Below are 18,228 nucleotides of genomic sequence, written 5' to 3'. Positions count from 1 at the left end.
CTCTCTGACTGTAAATCACAATTTTCAAAATTATATGTGAACAAACAAATACAATTTTTTTTTATTTATAGCCCAGGAGGTTCAAAATGAAAAGTTTTATACAAAACGTTAATTTATCACTTAATTTCTCGTGGAAAAACAAAATTTTGTTTATGACATAGACTGGTATAGCATCAAATTTACTAAGGAATAACCAGTCATAAAACATTTTGTTTACCATTAGACTTAAACAACAAATAGAAAGTTCGTTCTTCGATTTTGAATCTGGAAAAAAACTTGGACGAAGTAGGTTTAATTATATGGAACAAGGCTTCTTTGATAAAAAAAAAAAAAACGTTAGAAATAGATGTAAGAACATAAGGTGATTAATGTAATACAAAAATCCATTTTGGTAATAAACTAATTGTTTTAAAAGGAGATTTTAAACTGATTCTTCCAGTGTTAAAAAATAGTCATACAAGCCCGATTACACAAAAAAGTATTAAATCATCATTTCTTTGGTCTTTGTTTCGTATTCGGAAACTAAATATCAATATTTGTTTAAGTGACAAAACATTTTTAAAATTATTAATAATATTGGAGAAAAAAAAATTGAATTATTTTAAATACTAAATAAACGAAACGCAACTGATGTTTGTACCTATATTTTTGGTAAAGATGTAAACTTTTCCATGAATAGCGATATACTTACTTTTCATAACGAATATACTTACTTTTTGAAGAATTAAATTTTAAATCATGTAAAAGGAGAAATAAAAACGTATTATAGCATATATCATGCTACTTACGAGGGTGTTGATAAATCTAATAAAAATATTCACATAAGTTTTCCAACTGAATTTCGAAACAATATTCGCGAAGGCTAACCACCGCATGGTAATGGAAATTCATCATAGCTTTCAGACTTCTTTTAGATCTTAGTAATATAGAGAGTGCCTCTTTAGAATTCGAGATAAGAAAAATAAGAAAAGTTGATGTAATTATTAGGGATGAGGCTTCAATGATTCTAAAGAAAGCATTGGAAATAATTGACAGAAAGTCAAGAGAGTTATCCAATACTGAAAAATATTTTGAAAGTAAATTAATTATTTTAGGTGGTGATTTTCGTCAGATTCTCTCAGTGATAAAAAACGGTAATAGAAAAATTACAATTGAACAATTAATTAAATCTTTATTTTTTTATAGAAATCATTCCAAATTTGAAAACGAGAAATCAAAATTTGTTCTAACGATAAAGGATTTTTAAAATTATTATTGGAAAATGGGGAATTTTAATTTTATTGTCTCTAATTGTTCGATAACGAGTGTTATACTTACATCACAGAACGAGTTTTATTTAAATAATAGAATTCTTAAAAAATTAACTGCAGAAATTAAAACTTACCATAGTATAGATAATGCAACTCATAAAGAAGCTTGTAAATCGGACGATAATATTTATTTAAATTTTCTGGTGAAAATGTTAAACAATATTTGTGAAAAATTATTATCCCATAAACTAAACCTAAAAATTGGTACAATAGTGATAATACTCAGAAAAAAAGTATATCAACAGAACTGTGTAACGGAACGCAATTACGAATCACAAAGTTATTACAGTATAATAGAGAAGGACAAATCATAACTGGAGAAAAATTGGAAATAGAGTCTTCATTTCAAGCATGACTTTAGACACAGAAAACACCTTAACATTATCTTTCATTTTGTATCGTAAAAAGTTTCTAATCGTTGTGGCATTTGCTATGACAATAAATAAATTTCAAGGTCAAAGTTTTGATAATGTAGGTTTGTATTGAGGAAAACCCTTATTTTCTCATGGTCAATTATATGTGGTTTTATCAAGATGCAAAAATAGAAGTAATTTATTTATTCAAGTAGAAAAAAAAAATTACAGTAATAAAAAATGTTGTTTAGAAAACGATTTTTACATGATTAACTGACTTTAATTGATATGTTTTATAAATAAATCAGCAATATTTATGTTAATAAATTAAAAGTTGTTATATTTATAAATATTTCCACATTTAAAAAGTATAAATGACGTGACGTTTCTTTTTTTTTTATGATGATACTCTTTTTTAAAAAAAATTAAGTTTTTAATTTTTCAGAATCAAAAATCTCTAAATTTTTTAACAAAATTTATCATAGGATAATAGCTTAGTATACATGTTATAAAAAAATTTTTATAGCTGTGTTTAAAACGTTTGGTTAATTTGATGATTATTGATATTTAAAAGATCAGTTATAAAATTAAACTTTGATTTGATTATTTAGAAAATAAAAATACAACACTAATTATTTTATAACACTTACACGTCGAAGGAGTAGGTAAGAGACAGACGGGTTCTTAAAATCGGGATAATATATATATAACTATGCATATAAATTATTGATACATTCAAAAAATGTATGTATTAATAACGTATAAGACAGGCATATATATATATATATGTGTATGGTAATAAATAAAATCCTAATTTACAATTGCGTACAGGGAGTTCTGTCTCTTCGTGGTTATGATATAGCTGAATTTAAGAGGTTGTTCACTCAACCTTTTTAAATTAGGTAATATTTCAACGATTACTATTAATTTATAATTATGTAACGTTTTGATTTGTGTATGCCGTTGCATCAAGTTATATTTATATATACATACATGTAAGAAATAATGAATGTTACATTGTTATAAAATGATAGTAACACAAAAAAAGTTGAATGCAACCAAAACTTTATGCTCATTAGTAAATTAAAACAATTTGATAATCATGATATTATGATTTTTAATATATTATTCATAAATGTTATTACAAAATTAAATGTTAATTCTATATTCCATTGATATGTATAAGGTTTATTTATTTGCCTCCTTGGTGCTGTGGAAAAATAGATAAAAAACGTTATTTTTGAAACTAGGTATAAATAAATATATTGTAAATAGGGGGGTCATTCATACCTAATACAAAAAAAAGTAAGGGGGCAACAAAAATAGTATAGAGGGCTGTGGGGTAACAAAAGAAATGGTGTGGGGGGTCCGTGGAGAGAAAAGAAAAATGGTGTGGAGGTTGTGAAGGGTTTTTAGGAAAAAGTAAGAAATGTCAATTTAACGGCGAAAACGATCGAATGTTAGCTCATTTGTGGAGGGCTGTGGGGGGTACGTAGGGGGTCTGCAGAGGGGCTGTGGGGAGTACTTAGAATGCCCCACACAAATTACAATATAATATGGGGTTATTGTTATATATATTTTTCTGGGTAAAAATAATACTTCGTTAAAAAAGTGGGCACACGATGGTTATGGATTTTGCTAAAATTTGAATATGTTTCAGTGCTATAAGAACTAGGAATCCATGCAAAATTTCAGTTTTTCACATGAAAAACTCACCAAGATACAACTATTTAAAGTTTTAAAACAGGCCTTTTTTTCGCTATTTTTAGCCATTATTCAGAAATTGTTTTACAATACGTTTTTCGCTCTTTTTCAATTTGTCTTTAGTGCTTTTTCTTCGTTGAAATTTTAGCTTTTCGATTAAATTTTTTTTGAAGGTCAAAAAGTTAAGTTACTATGATATTATAAAGATATTACATGGTATAAAGTTTAACAAATTTTCAGCGTTTCCATAAATTTCGTCGCAAGCAAAATTATTTTTTAAATTTCTGTATGGTTTTCGTATATTTTACAGAAAATAAGCTTTAAGTTAAAAAAAAAATCAATTATTGCTCTACCTCCATTTGTTTGGGCGCTATGTATTTAAAAAAAAAAAAAAAAAAAAAACAAATACAAAATCCCCCATTGTGCGATGCTATGGAGCTACTCTAGTCTCATAAAACTAAAGTCGGAAAGTGGCGTTTCTCTTGTGGTATATGTTAAAGCAATGCATTCAGAATAGGTGGAACGGGGTGAAAGTCCGTTTCTCGCACAAATTCAAATTTTATCACAAGTATAATAAAGCCCTGGAAACAAATGGAAAAACAGAGAAAATTGCCCTCTTTATGTAAATGCAGCGTTACTGTCATGATCTATAACAGTATCTTAATAAAGTCTATCTCCTAATAGAGACTTAATGATGACTTAATGTTTAACTGATGACTTTTCTACTAAAAAATGTCGGTTGACATCTCATCTTAATATTTTTTAGCTTTTCTATAAGTTTTGAGCAATCTATTGTCTATTAATGGCAATATTCGCAAAAATTGCAATTTCCAGTATTTTCGAAAATTGAATAATAAAACTTCCGTTCATACTTTGAAAAATTTTGTAAATTTTCAAATTTAGAAAAATTATGGAATCTCTTAACCCTGTAAGAAATTGCACTATTTCATCTAAATTGTATGCAGTCTGAATCGTGTAGAAGAATTTTCATTATTTGCTTTAAATTGCGTTCATGGTTTTAGTAGCTACGTTTTTTTCTTAACTTAAAAAGACTGTAATTTTGGTTACCAATAACTTAGATGAACTTTTGAAAATTTTTTGGAAATGGGTGATATTAATCCTTAAGAAATAACGCTAATTAATACTTTTCCTGAGCTAAAAATCTAAAAAACCTGACGTGCCAGCAGTGTTGATTGTCTAGGATGCTTCATATAGGAAAAATAGCGTTTTTTAACAGCTTACAACATCTCGAAGCTGTTCGAAAAACCATTTCGAAACTATTTAACGTTGCTCTGGTGTTCGGAAAACTTTCAGTTAAATTTTTAGATGAATCGAATCATACAGAAAAATTTGATGTTAATGTAAAATGGACAAAAATTCTCATTTTCCAAAAAAAACGCTAGATTCATGCTACGATACGAGGAGTATATCTTTAGGGGTGATGAAAATTTAGCTTTTTTTATCCCGTTTGAATGGTATAGGTTAGCTTGTGACTACTATAAAAATAGTCATCAGAAAAAGAGGTTAAAAGTGCGTAAAAATAGCAAAAAAAATAATGATTTTACAAAAGTAATTATACAGATCATGTACCTTAACTTTTTGACCTTCAAAAAAAAATTGAATCGAAAAGCTAAAGTTTCAACGAAGAAAAAGCACAAAGAACAAATTAAAAAAGAGCGAAAAAGGTAGTGTAAAAAAATTCCTGAATAATGGCTCAAAATAGCAGAAAAAGCCCTGTTTGAAAACTTTAAATAGCTGTATCTCAGTGAGTTTTTCATCTGGAAAGCTGAAATTTCGCATGGATTCCTAGTTTTTATAGTACTAAAACATATTCAAATTTCAGCAAAATCCATGACCATCATGTGCCCCCTTTCTTAACGAAGTATTATTTTCGCGCAGATATATAAAGAAGCAAACAATGTCCTCTCACATATTTACATGTATGTATTAGTTTAATTATTTGTTTATATCTGTATATACACATAAATAACATGGTAAAGGTGCGAGGACGTTTTTTTCTTTATTCTATTTTAGATTATTTTTTATAATGACATCTTACCACCCTCAATGAACCTTATTTATACTTGAGTACTTACTTTTAAATACATATTTTCATACATACTTCCGTAACATCCAAGACGCAAATAAATAGACTTTATACGTGCAAATAATTAGTGTTTAAGTCATTTATACAACTATAAATAATATTTTGAATAAATTCTTATTAACTTTATTTTCTTTTAATTTGTAAGTATAAAGTTCTTGGTGCACTAAGCTTTTTTTTTAGTAATGTTTCGGATAAAGTATGTAAAAATATTAAATTTTTCATTTGTGTATGTATGACATGATAATAATACATACATAAATTTAAATTACAATAAATCATGCAATTATACAAAGCACAAAAGTATTGCTCCATTAAAAAGGTCAAGTTACAGAACCAATCAAGTAATTTAAATAATAACTATTTTTCTGATAGATTTATACATGGTGATAAATAAGTTTGTGGTTATTCTAACTTGACGTAGAGTGTGCTAAAATTGCAATTGTCTTCTCTTTTCAGGGTTAAATAATTAAAAACATGTTCATGAAGCTTGAAACAGTAGGTTTATTTAAATACTATTGGCTAATCACCATCGGAATCTTGTAATAGAGGAGAAAATTTTCTATACCAAGTATGTCAATAAATGTAGAAGAAGAAAATGTTTTGTATACTATTTTGAAAGGAATATGAGGATCTGGAAAAGTTATAAAAATGAGATATGTATGCAAAACAGTTCCTTATTATTGCACGGAGGGGTAGGTTTTCTCATTATAGACAGTCTGAGGCGAATCTTCAGCAATCTCAATTAATACTAGAAATATTTTCAATTATTTTATTGTAATTTAAATCAATATTGTTAGTTTACCTATTCTACTGTAAGTATACATATAAAAATTTTATTTCTGAATAAAAAAATAAATTGTAAGTATTTTTTATTGATTAAAAAAAACTTTGTTATTTGGCTGAATAATCGAACCCGAAGACCGTCAATGTAGCTATTATCGAGTCCTTATTATCGAGCCTGTTAGAGCTGAATAGTAATTTACTTGAACTATTGATTTGTAAGGTTATGTGCAAGTTTGTAAGGATTATAAGGATTTTTCTAAAGAAGTAGATGCGTATACAGATTTATCACATTAAAAACAAATCTGAGAAATAAATTCATTGAAGGAGAGATTCAAGTTAAATACTATTGCTAATTAAGGACATCGATTTTTAGGACACGATATAGGTAGTACACTTATGACCAGCTTTGTTGTAAATAAACAATAAAGAAGAGAAAAATTCGAAAAATATATGTTTATTAGATTAACTGAGTTCTCGCTTGGACGTTAGTGGGAATTTTGATACGTTTTTACGCAGCGAAAAAGATTACGATATTGCCGTTAGACTTACGCAATGTATGTTATCACAGCAGCTAATTTTTTAAGATAGTGAAGCATGCATTTTTTATGATTTTCGGTAAAAGATTACACTGTAGTTTAATGATCCAACTTTACTATTTGTATATTAATTACTTTAAAGTGCCAGTGATTCAAGCTCTGAGTGTTTTGTAGGCTACAATATCTAATAAATTTATAGGAAAAAAAGTTGGTGAGTATACATTGATCTTTTTTTTTAATATTTCTGTTATTATAGGTAAGACCTCTTATGATTGGGACAGGCATAATAATATTGTCATCTACTCTATTTTGAGCAGTATGTCTTATACTGCACGAACCTATTTTTATTCGAATATATTTTCTATTACCTTCAAAAGCATCAAATAACAAATAAATATTGAGGTTGGCGCACAAAACGCCCAGGGAGCGGAGCCCCACTAATATATAATATACATACACTTATGGGCATGTGCCTTCTTGCGCGCTTCGCGCGAAAACCTTGATATTTCTTCGTGATCTCATAATTTTTTAGGTGATGAAAAATTTTTTTACAAACAAAATATATTTGTAAGGTATGAGAAAGTTCCGGCTTGGAAAACGTGCAACAATAAAGAACTATTTGCATATAACTCTCCTTTTTATTACTTATCTAGATCCTGATAATTTTTTCGTAATAGTGTAAAAGATGGTAGGGTGTCATAAAATGGTGTGAGAGTCTGTGGAAGGAAGTGGTACGCAGTAGAAGATTCTGCGGGGGCAGTAGGCAAATTTTACCTTATTTTCTGAGGAGTGGTAAAAATTGAACGGAAGTCTGTGGGTGGCTAGTAGGGGCTGTGGGATAGCAGTGAAAGTTGTGTCAAATGCATTATACAAACAACTACGTAATATGCAAAAAAAGAGTTTTGTGATATTATATAATGATTTTGAAAGGTTATTTACATATCACTCCTTTAACTCCCCCTTCCTTACCCTTAACTACCCCTTACCATAGTCTAGATTTTTTTATTTTTCTGTTATTTGAACAAGGCCTGTAGAGCACCCCTTAAAGGTACTCTAAAAATATAAATAACTGTTGAACAACACGCGTTTAAAATAATAAACAAAAAAAAAATTTTTTATTATAGAAGGCTCGATATAGTACAATGCCCAGGAGCTGACGATTGAACTACTCAACCATATAAATTTTGAATGCAAAAATGAAGGTAATTCCGTTTTCCTCATTTATTTTGAAGGTCTGATTAGTTTAGAGCTGTTACAGAAAGACATTTGCAATCGCCACTCAGCAAATACATCATTATATGCATCAGGAGAAACTTGCGTATACCATGCAGCAAACATAAAATGTTCTCAGCTTTGAAAATGTGCTTCAAAATATTTTTCTTTCCAACAGATGAACTGGGTGAATAATAATTTATTTGTAATGGTTGTGTCCTTGACAAGGATAAATTATTTTATAAATTTTAACTTTATATTTTTTTACCTCTTATTAAAAAATGAATTAGTTTGTGACAAATGTAGACTATTCAAGTGTTAAAACAATCAAATTCGAACCATAACTTGACCGTAAAAAAAAAAATATCAAAGGTAGTTTATTGAATAAAAATAAATACTATAGTTCTTACTGCATTCTTTTGACCTCAACCTCTGCGGGTTGTGCCTAAGCGCTAAGAACAATCATAGTTTTTAATGAAGCCATGTAAAAGTGTGAAGCTGTCCATAAATCTACTTCAAGACTTTTTCTTTTATGTAACTATATTAATAAAATCGAAAAGTGTTTATTGCACAGAAATATACGCTCTGAAAAATAATTTGTAGACCAGTAATACTTTTATTTACGTATATCATTCAGATTGAAATAAGTTTCAAGATTTTACTTGCGGACAGCTAACTTGAACATTAGTTAAAGTTTGTGTGGCTAAATTTTTAGACCAATGTATTAAAATATCAATATCACTGAAATATTACAAAACAAGTGGCAAATTTACCACGAGTTCAAAGTAGAAATTTTCTCAGGCATTTTTAATTTTATATACGTTCTGAATCGTCAAAGATATGTCATTTTTATAGAAGAGTGCCTTACAATACGTATCAGCGATCAGGATTTGTTTCGTACGGTTTCCCAAATTTCGAAGGTTCGAGGGTGAAATTAGAGGTGCGCTGCAGGCCTACGTTGCGTTAAATATTTTATTGGCAACCTTAACTCGCTACCACCACTCCTTAACCCTCCTAATTATTTCTAGCCCCCCTTAATACAAGGAAAAATTCACTCAACCCTCTAAGCTTTTCCTCAATGCAAGGTAAAATTTTTTAAGTTTGTCTTTATAATTATAACATAAAATTTTTGTTAAAAAAAAAAAAATTTTTAATTAGGAGCCTCTCCTTGATTTCCTTCATTAATGTGAACTCCTCCTGCCTTTCTCCCTTAGCACACCTTTATTATGGCTTAGGCGTCCTTATTTGATAATATCAATTTACCTCTCTTCAACCTTATCTGCTGTATAATATCACCTTGGACCTCTCTAGCCACCATTTAACATTGGTACAAGCTATTCAAGTTTGTCGATCATTTAACTCAGTAAGATTATCATCGCCTAAGGATCTGTACTAGTTAAATACTACAGTCAGTTAATGTTAGATGTATTGTTGGCGCTCGTAACTGAATTATTACGCATGCGCAACAGCAAGAAGACGAGACGCTGTGACGCTGCACTTCAGCGTCTAGTAACTTCGGTTTTTGTTCACTCTCGCGCAGTCAGCCAGTTTGTACACACACGCATTCTCTGTCTTCGCTTTTTTTTTACGATTTAGCCTACCTTTTCTGTTCGTTTATTCATTGTACTCAAGATAGTAAAGTGTAAAGATAGTCAAACCTTAAGATAGTATAAATAAACGTTTTTTAAGTTCAATTCGATATTTGCAGTGTGTTTTATTCGCCAAGTCACCCGCCTAATCCCATACTGCTAACAGGTTATGGGCCCTAATTGGTAGTGTGGGTGTGAAATCTGTTCGATCGCGTCTTGTGTTCTTCTTCTCTTTTATTTTTTTTCCGCTCCGCGCTTGAGCTTGTCGCGCGTTCTCTGTGTGCTTCCTTTTTCACCTGTTTATTACGCGGGAAACGTAATGGCGGAAGCAACCGGGAGCTCTGTACCGGGCAGCGAGCACTGCGAGATGGAAGAGCTTGGCAGTCCCCTCACCCCGACTACCACCGAAGCGGCAGAAGAACAGCCCCAGGAGGCAGCGGATCGGGATCGAGATGGAGGCACAACGGCCGAATCGCCTCGAGATACGGACGTCGCTCCTACTATCGAGGCTTCGGGCGGAGCTGTAAGAAGAGAGGAAGTTAAGAAGAGAGTGAGCAGTAGTAAGTACTAGAAATAGATATTGTTTTGAGGACTCGGTAATTGCGTGAGGTGTTGTTGTCGTTGGGTCACGTTCGCTTAAAATCTCTAAAGACAAAAATTGGTGTCTTGCCTTAAAATGGAGAAAGACAGCTCACTTAAGATTGCAAGATTGAGATTCCCTTGATTAGAAGGCTTTCCTTTGTTCTTACGGAGATTCGCAGAACTCGAGAGAGCCGGCACGCGTTTGTTTATGTGAGGGAGAGGCCCGCATCGTGACAAAGGAAGCGCGTTTCTTGATGAACCTGCCAGTCACCGCCAAGGGGGACGCCTCGAGGCGAGGAGGGGATGCGCGTCTTGGTTATGGCTTGCGTTCGGCTGAACTGAGTGTGCGCGTCCTCTCATGCTACGGCTGGTGGCGCGCGTCGTAGTAAACGATGTTGATCGGCCATTTTAATTCTTTCTCTATGCATGTCACACATGATGCTAGCGCCATTTTCCTTCACATTTGCTTACGCCCGATCTCCGTGTCACTTCCACAAGAAAACTAATAGCCTAACGCACACTATAACAAAATATAAAATACTTTTACCCATTTATTCCCTGTTAATTTTAGGTCAAAATGCCCTCAATATGCTAAATGACGCATATAAAAAGATTGAAGACGATCTAGGGGAACTAGACGAGGTGGTAGTAACTCGTAAAAACAACCAGGCCATATTTTCCGTAAATAATGAAACCGTTGCATATCTATGAGGAGATGCACATCGCAATCAAGATATGTTAGACCTGTTTAATTTGATAGAAAAATGTGCTGGACAAATTCGACTCGTCCACAAACAGCGTATCCAACGCAAAGGTTCTAAAGATAGAAAAATAAATTTGATTGATACCTCATCTAAAGATAAGAATAAAGACTTGAAAGATAGTAAAATAAATTTGATTGATACCTCATCTAAAGATAAGAATAAAGGCCCTAAAGATAGAAAAATAAATTCGAGTAATACCTCATCAAAAGATAAGAATAAAGATTTGAGAGATAGAAAGAAAAATTTTACTGATAACTCAACTCCTAACGAGGTTAAAGATTTGAAAAGCAAAAATTTAGATTCAATTGATAGCCAATTTAAAGACCTGCAAAATAGGAAAGATTATCTAAAGAAAGAGCTAGATAGCTTACAGAAAGAAATGGCGCATGCAAATTATGAACTTAAGAAAGAACTAATGAAAAGAACAGGTCAAAACATCAAACCTAAAGAAATTATATACTCACGAAAAGAAATTACAGAAGCCTCAAAGAAAGACATCGAGGAGATTAAGAAACTGATACAACAAGAGAGGCATCAGCAAAGCTCCTGGATGTCGATGAGGTTTGAGGTTGTTGCTTCACAACATAAAAAGGCCCTGGAAAAGGAAAGAGAGGAAAATAGGAGGGCTCAAGAGGCAATTCGAGCTGAGTTTGAGCAGCGTATAGCCACTCAACAAAGAAAGATGGAGGCTCTTGAGCGAGAACTGGCCAGGAGTCGAAAACAAGAGGTAAATAAATTTACTACATCTACTCCAGGACCTAAATTAAGTAAACAATTAATTAATTTAAACTCCGACTCCATTGATAATTCGCTGACGTTTCAACGCGCTGCACCTAATGATAGTCTAAAGATAGAAGTTATTAATAAAGATAGCCTAGGGTGTTTTAATTATTCCATCACTAATGCAACAAAACTAGAATTATTCTTAAAACAATTTCAGTCAGAACTAAAAAGTAAAAAATTGCTCCACACAATTGATTCAAAACTGGAAGCAACTATGAACATTACTCAAGAAAAAATGGAAGAAGATAAAGAACAGGCCCTAAACGTCATACTAGGTAGGTTGTCCCTAGATTACCAAAACAAAGTATACCACATTACTGATCCATCAACAATGATACAAAAAATTAAAGATATGAAAAGGGGTGACATAAAGATGAGCGCATATCAAATACGTAACAAAATACATTCCAATAGATTCGACCCCAAAAAGCAAAGTGCTACTAAATTTTGTGAATTTTTTGATGGATTGGTAAGAGATTTTGAATTAATTAGTAAAACTAACAGTTTCCCTAAAGATGAGAAAAGAGATAGTTTCTATCATGCAATCATCGATGGAGTACCGGATGTAAAAATAGCCGATTTTAACAGGCTGTTTGAAAGCGAGGATGGCTTGTCCTTTAAGTACTTAAGACAATATATCCTGAAACAGGAATCAGAAGGATCACTTTCACGACCAACAATGGGTGGAGCAAGCCGAGGTGGGGCGAATGCAGGGCCGAGTCGAGGTGGGACCGGGACCGGTGCTGGGCCAAGCCGAGGTGGGGCAGGCTCTCGACCAGCCACCGTAGCTGCTGCTAACGTGGCCACCGCCAGCACTCTGTGCTACGAGTGCAACGACAACGGGCACTACGCAAGGGACTGCCCGAAAAAAGGGCAGAACCTTAGGCGGTGCTACACCTGCCAACGGTTTGTACAGAACCTACGAGAGCACATAGGCAGGTGCAGAGGTAATACTAACAAAAATAACGATTGGGATTTTAAACGCAATACTAGTGGTGGTAACAATAAGAATAATTTTAAAGATAGTAATAAACGGAAGCATGAAAAACAGCACACAAATCATAACAACAAGAAAGCCAAGGTCGATAACAAGAAACAAGGCGAAGAAGGTAATAATAATGTAGAAATACTTAGGTCTAATGCATGCAGTGGTTTGTTTGCTGTTAACCCCGAAACTTTGCTCTCTACGCGCGCGGAGGAAACACGAGATAGTGGTTGCGAGAAAATTGAGTTCGTAGCAGATTCAGGTGCCACAGAACATTTTGCTAATTCTAAACTCTATTTCAAAAATTTTAATGGATGTAAAAATAAATTGATTAAATGCGCGAACAAAGATTCCTCCGCGGACTTGAGAGCGGAGGGAGAAGGGTGCGTTTCGGGTAAAAATAACCAAAACAAGATAATCCTAGATAGAGTTGTATGCGCTAAGGCACTAGCTGGAAACTTGCTGTCGCTTCGCCGTTTTGCTGAAAGGGGCATGAGTATATACCTTGATAACACAAAGCTAGATATATTTGATCCGCGTTCTAATGAAACTATAATTTCTGGTGTCTACAAGAGCCCTTACTGGATAGTAGAACTACTGCAAGATGGCCAGAACACAAATAATAATGAGAAGTACAAAGAAATTATAGACTGCTTAATGGTAGAAAATCCCCTAAAAGCAAAGACTGAGAAGGTTCAGCAAGTCAGCACTAATGATAGGAGCTGCCCTGGAATCTCAAGTAATGAATCAGGAAGAGCTGGTCCACACAGCTCTCATCAAAGTGAGTTTAAGAAAACAATTAAAGATAGAAAAATCAACAATTGTGATGATCTTGTGATTGGTGAGATTCCAGAAGCTCAAAGCCCGTTTACAGAAAAATACAGAACATTTGAGAAAAATAACAGAGCCATGCTCTGGCATGTAAGATTCGGACATGCCTCAGCAGAATATCTCAAGGCACTACAAAGAAAATATTCGGACAATAAAGATTTGAGTAAGGCCATCTTCGACAGCTTCATTACAACATGCGAGGTGTGCCAAGTCGCTAAAATCAAGAGATTGCCTTTCAATACTAAAAGAGAAAGGGCAACCAAACCACTTGAGATAGTTCATGCTGATACAATGGGACCGATTAGCCCAGCTACTTACCCTAAAGGATATAAATTTATAATCGTCTACACAGACGACTACTCAAGATTGACTATGGCATACCCAGTGAAGACAAAATGCGAAGCAGGACGTTGTTTGGACAATTTTGTGACAAGCGCACGAAACCTGTTAGGTTTTGATGCAAAGATATGCTATCTTCGAACCGATCAAGGCACGGAGTTTACAGGAGGCCAAACGGTAGAAGTTCTCCAGAGGTTGGGAGCAGAACTTCAGTTGGCCTGTCCAGACACTCCTCAGCATAATGGAGTTTCGGAACGAGTTAATCGTACCTTGCAAAACAAGGTGCGAGCCTACATGTACGACTCCGGGCTCAGGGAGAACATGTGGGACTTAGCCCTGGGTAGTGCAGTATATGCCTACAATCGGACACCTCACAGGTCTAATGATATGATAGCCCCTTTAGGAAAGTTTGCGCCCAATCTGAAGATAGACATAACCCAAATCAGAAGATTTGGCTGCGTCGCTTTTATCAAGATACAAAGGAATACTGGAACCAAATTCGGTCCACAAGGGATACGAGTCGTGCTGATTGGTTATACTCCCACTGGCTATTCTTTCTTAAGACCTGAAGATGGAAAAATTTATGAGAGTCGAGACGTAAAATTCCAAGAAAGACTGGTGTTCAGAGATATCTGGGGAAAGGACAAAATAGCAAACTGGGGAAACCACAAGACAGATATTAAACAAGATGAATGGTTCGTTAAGTTTGATAAGGTTAGCCCTAAAGAGTCATTGGAAACGGAGGGAGAACCAATAGTCAAGAGAAAGCGCGGTCGGCCCAAGAAAGTTGAAGATCTTGATCGAGAAAGCCCTAAGCAACTCGCTAGAATAAATGATACCAGTTTTGCAGGAGCCATCGACACAAACAAGTTGAATAAATTGCTCCAATCGAAGGGCGATGTTGACTGTTTAATCGCAGAAGTCGAAGATGAAATGTCACATGCCCTGATTGCTGGACTGAACAAAGATCCCGCAAACTACAAAGAAGCTGTCGCATCTCCGGATCGCGATAAATGGCTCAGAGCAATTGATGAAGAACTGGAATCAATGCGGAAAAACCAAGTGTGGAAACTTGTAGAAAGACCAACCGTGAACGCTGAAGGTGGCAAGCCCAACATCATCGACTCTAGGTGGGTCTTGAAGAAAAAGATAGATAAAGATGGAAACACGAAGTTCAAAGCGAGGTTGGTGATTCGTGGTTTCAAAGATAGGAACAAGTACGATCTGCAAGAAACTTATGCCCCAGTGTCTGGTTTGGCCCTGGTAAGATCAGTAATATCAATAATAAATAGATACAATCTGGAGACTTGCCAACTTGATGTCAAGACAGCTTTCTTAAATGGATCTATCAAAGAAGAGATATATATGGAAATTCCTGAAGCCCTGCTTGATGGTGATAGTCTCAAGAAAGCTCAGGTTTGTAAATTGGAGAAAGCACTTTATGGACTTAAGATCAGCTCAAAAAGATGGAATGAGCGGTTTCGCGAGACTGCATCTAAATTAGGACTACAGTCACATACGAGCGAGCCCTGTCTATACACATGGAGAGAAGCCGATTACTTTCTAGTCCTGATCCTATACGTGGATGATATGATGATAGCCAGCAATTGTGTAGGCAAAATGAATGAAATTAAGACGGGTCTGCAATCTGAGTTTGAGATGTCAGATCTTGGCGAGGTTGGCACATTTCTAGGCATCAAAGTGGAAAGAGATAGAAAACTCCACACAATTTCACTGACACAAACATCATACATAGATAAAATGTTAGAGAAATTTGGATTCAACGAGTCAAAACCCCAAAGAACACCGATGGTGACAAATCAAGTTTTTAATCGACAAAGAAAAGATAGAGAAAATTCTGAAGATGCTGGAGAGTTAAGCATGATAACGAGAGTAAATGTTCCATACAGAGAAGCAGTCGGTAGTCTGCTGTATTTAGCCAACACAATTAGACCAGACATTTCATACTCGGTGAATGTACTGAGTAGACATCAAATCAGCCCAACTGAAGATGATTGGAAAATGGTCAAACGAGTATTTCGATATTTACAACACACAAGGACTCTAGGATTAACTTACAGAGGCCGTAAAGATGGATTAGAAGCCTATTCAGATGCGAGTTTGGCAGATTGTAAAGACTCAATAACAACAGGCGGATATCTCCTAAGGCTGTATGGGGATACAGTTGCTTGGAAAACAAGAAAGCAGAATTATGTTTCTATTTCAACCTGCGAAGCAGAATATGTGGCAATGTGCGACGCAAGTCAAGAATTGATTGGATTGGAACACTCTATAAGTATTATATTGTCTCGCACCTTGTTGCCCGCGGATTTGTGGTGTGACAACAAAGCTGCCGGAGCAAGTGCTAAGATAGATGGTGGCAAAAGGCTGAGACACATGACCGAGATAAAGGCTCACTACGTTAAAGAATGTGTATCCAGAGGAAAAATAATTGTTAAATGGATTCCATCCAAGGAACAACTAGCAGATATATTTACAAAACCCCTGCCATTTGAACTGCATGAAAGACTAACGAAAGAAATTTTGAATGTTAATTAGCGTAAAATGCATGATAATTAAATTTTGATTTGAGATAGTAAAATTAGTAAATTAATAATAGATAGACAATGATGGTAGACATGCTGATTAATGTATTTTCTGTGTATGTTTTAGCTCGTCGGAATCAACCACAATGGATGATCCAGAAGCCCACGTGCTCCGCATCATTGGCTGATCAAAAACCCATATATATTTAGTGTTTACGTTAAAATATATCCCTTTCTTTCATTTTTTTAAATAAATTCAGATACGAACGGGAGGGAGTGTTAGATGTATTGTTGGCGCTCGTAACTGAATTATTACGCATGCGCAACAGCAAGAAGACGAGACGCTGTGACGCTGCACTTCAGCGTCTAGTAACTTCGGTTTTTGTTCACTCTCGCGCAGTCAGCCAGTCTGTACACACACGCATTCTCTGTCTTCGCTTTTCTTTTACGATTTAGCCTACCTTTTCTGTTCGTTTATTCATTGTACTCAAGATAGTAAAGTGTAAAGATAGTCAAACCTTAAGATAGTATAAATAAACGTTTTTTAAGTTCAATTCGATATTTGCAGTGTGTTTTATTCGCCAAGTCACCCGCCTAATCCCATACTGCTAACAGTTAAGAATGTATTACAATATTATTTTGTGTATAATTTGATAGGAAATTTTGAAGCCAATATTCAAGTATTGCTGTGGAATGCTAATTTTTTTTTAATTCCTGAAAAATTAATTTATTCACATACTTTGATACTAAAGTTAAATAATAATATCATATGATTATATCATATACCGTCAAAAAAAGTATACTTACAGAATCTTTTTTGTCAGTTTGTCGTCTCGAAGGCCTATCATCGAACTTTCTTTCCACAGTGTGGTACTTACATTATACTTAAGCGGCTACGTGTCCATGTACGCAGGTTACAATTGCATGTGTGTATGTGTACAGTGTAGTTTACCAGTTTTAATAAGTTTCTTTAATGCAACTAATACTTAATAGCCAAATATTTTTTGTTTTATTACTTATTTTCTTTCAGAAAATAGTGTATACTTACATATTTGACACTAAATTGTTGGATATTGGTCCCATATTTATACCTTCCTGTATTATAAAGTTTTTTTGTAGGGCGTTTTATACAAACTCCGCACAGCCTTCTCACAAGCCCCCATTGAGCCTCATAAGCCCCCGACTTCTTCTCATAAAACAAAGTAAAATTTTGTCTCTTCTCCGTAATTTTAGCTTAGCTTACTTTGTCCCAACCTCCCACCATCTCTCACAGCCCGCACTACCCCCTGCAGCCCACCCATGATCCCACATATTCCCCCTGCCCCCCACATAATTTTTCTCAACCCCTGCCTACTCCCCTAAATTTTATATACGAATGGAGATCATTTTACGAATCCAGCATAGTTCAAGAGCCGAAATAAAAAAACGTTAAAAATATATTTTTTGTTGTTAACATATGTCTTTTATAGGCTCTGTGCACAAAATCCCCCAGCGCCAACTTGTGTCTGGATGCTGGGTCCACGTGGTTACGAGAATACACAGATAAGCATGGTTGCCTAAAGTCAATAACTTTTTTCATTATTATCAAAATCCTTTCTAGAAGCCCGATTGTCTCAATAAGAATCCCTAACACCTCAACTCTACGATGATATTTTTTTCAGCTTAAGATTTTGCTTTATTAAGTTGTAAAAGAGACATATGTTCCTTTGTTGCTCGTAAATGTGAGCTACATCGCATGGGTCAGTAAAGTGTGTGAAAGAGATAAAGAGCTCCTAGTAGCACTAACACACGCAATGTAGTTATT

General features: G+C 34.2%; 1 protein-coding gene across 6 annotated transcripts in view; it reads right to left on the bottom strand.

Moving 5' to 3' along the window:
• Asator (tau-tubulin kinase asator) overlaps positions 1-18,228 on the bottom strand; it is a 552,963-nt gene that overhangs the window by 152,469 nt on the left and 382,266 nt on the right. The window lies entirely within an intron of this gene.

Source organism: Copidosoma floridanum, unplaced genomic scaffold (assembly GCF_036245765.1).
Source record: "Copidosoma floridanum isolate Cflo_tuat_1 unplaced genomic scaffold, Cflo_Japanese_pri ptg000020l, whole genome shotgun sequence".
Classification (NCBI taxonomy): Eukaryota; Metazoa; Arthropoda; class Insecta; order Hymenoptera; family Encyrtidae; genus Copidosoma; species Copidosoma floridanum.
This window is presented reverse-complemented; position numbering and strand designations above follow the sequence as displayed.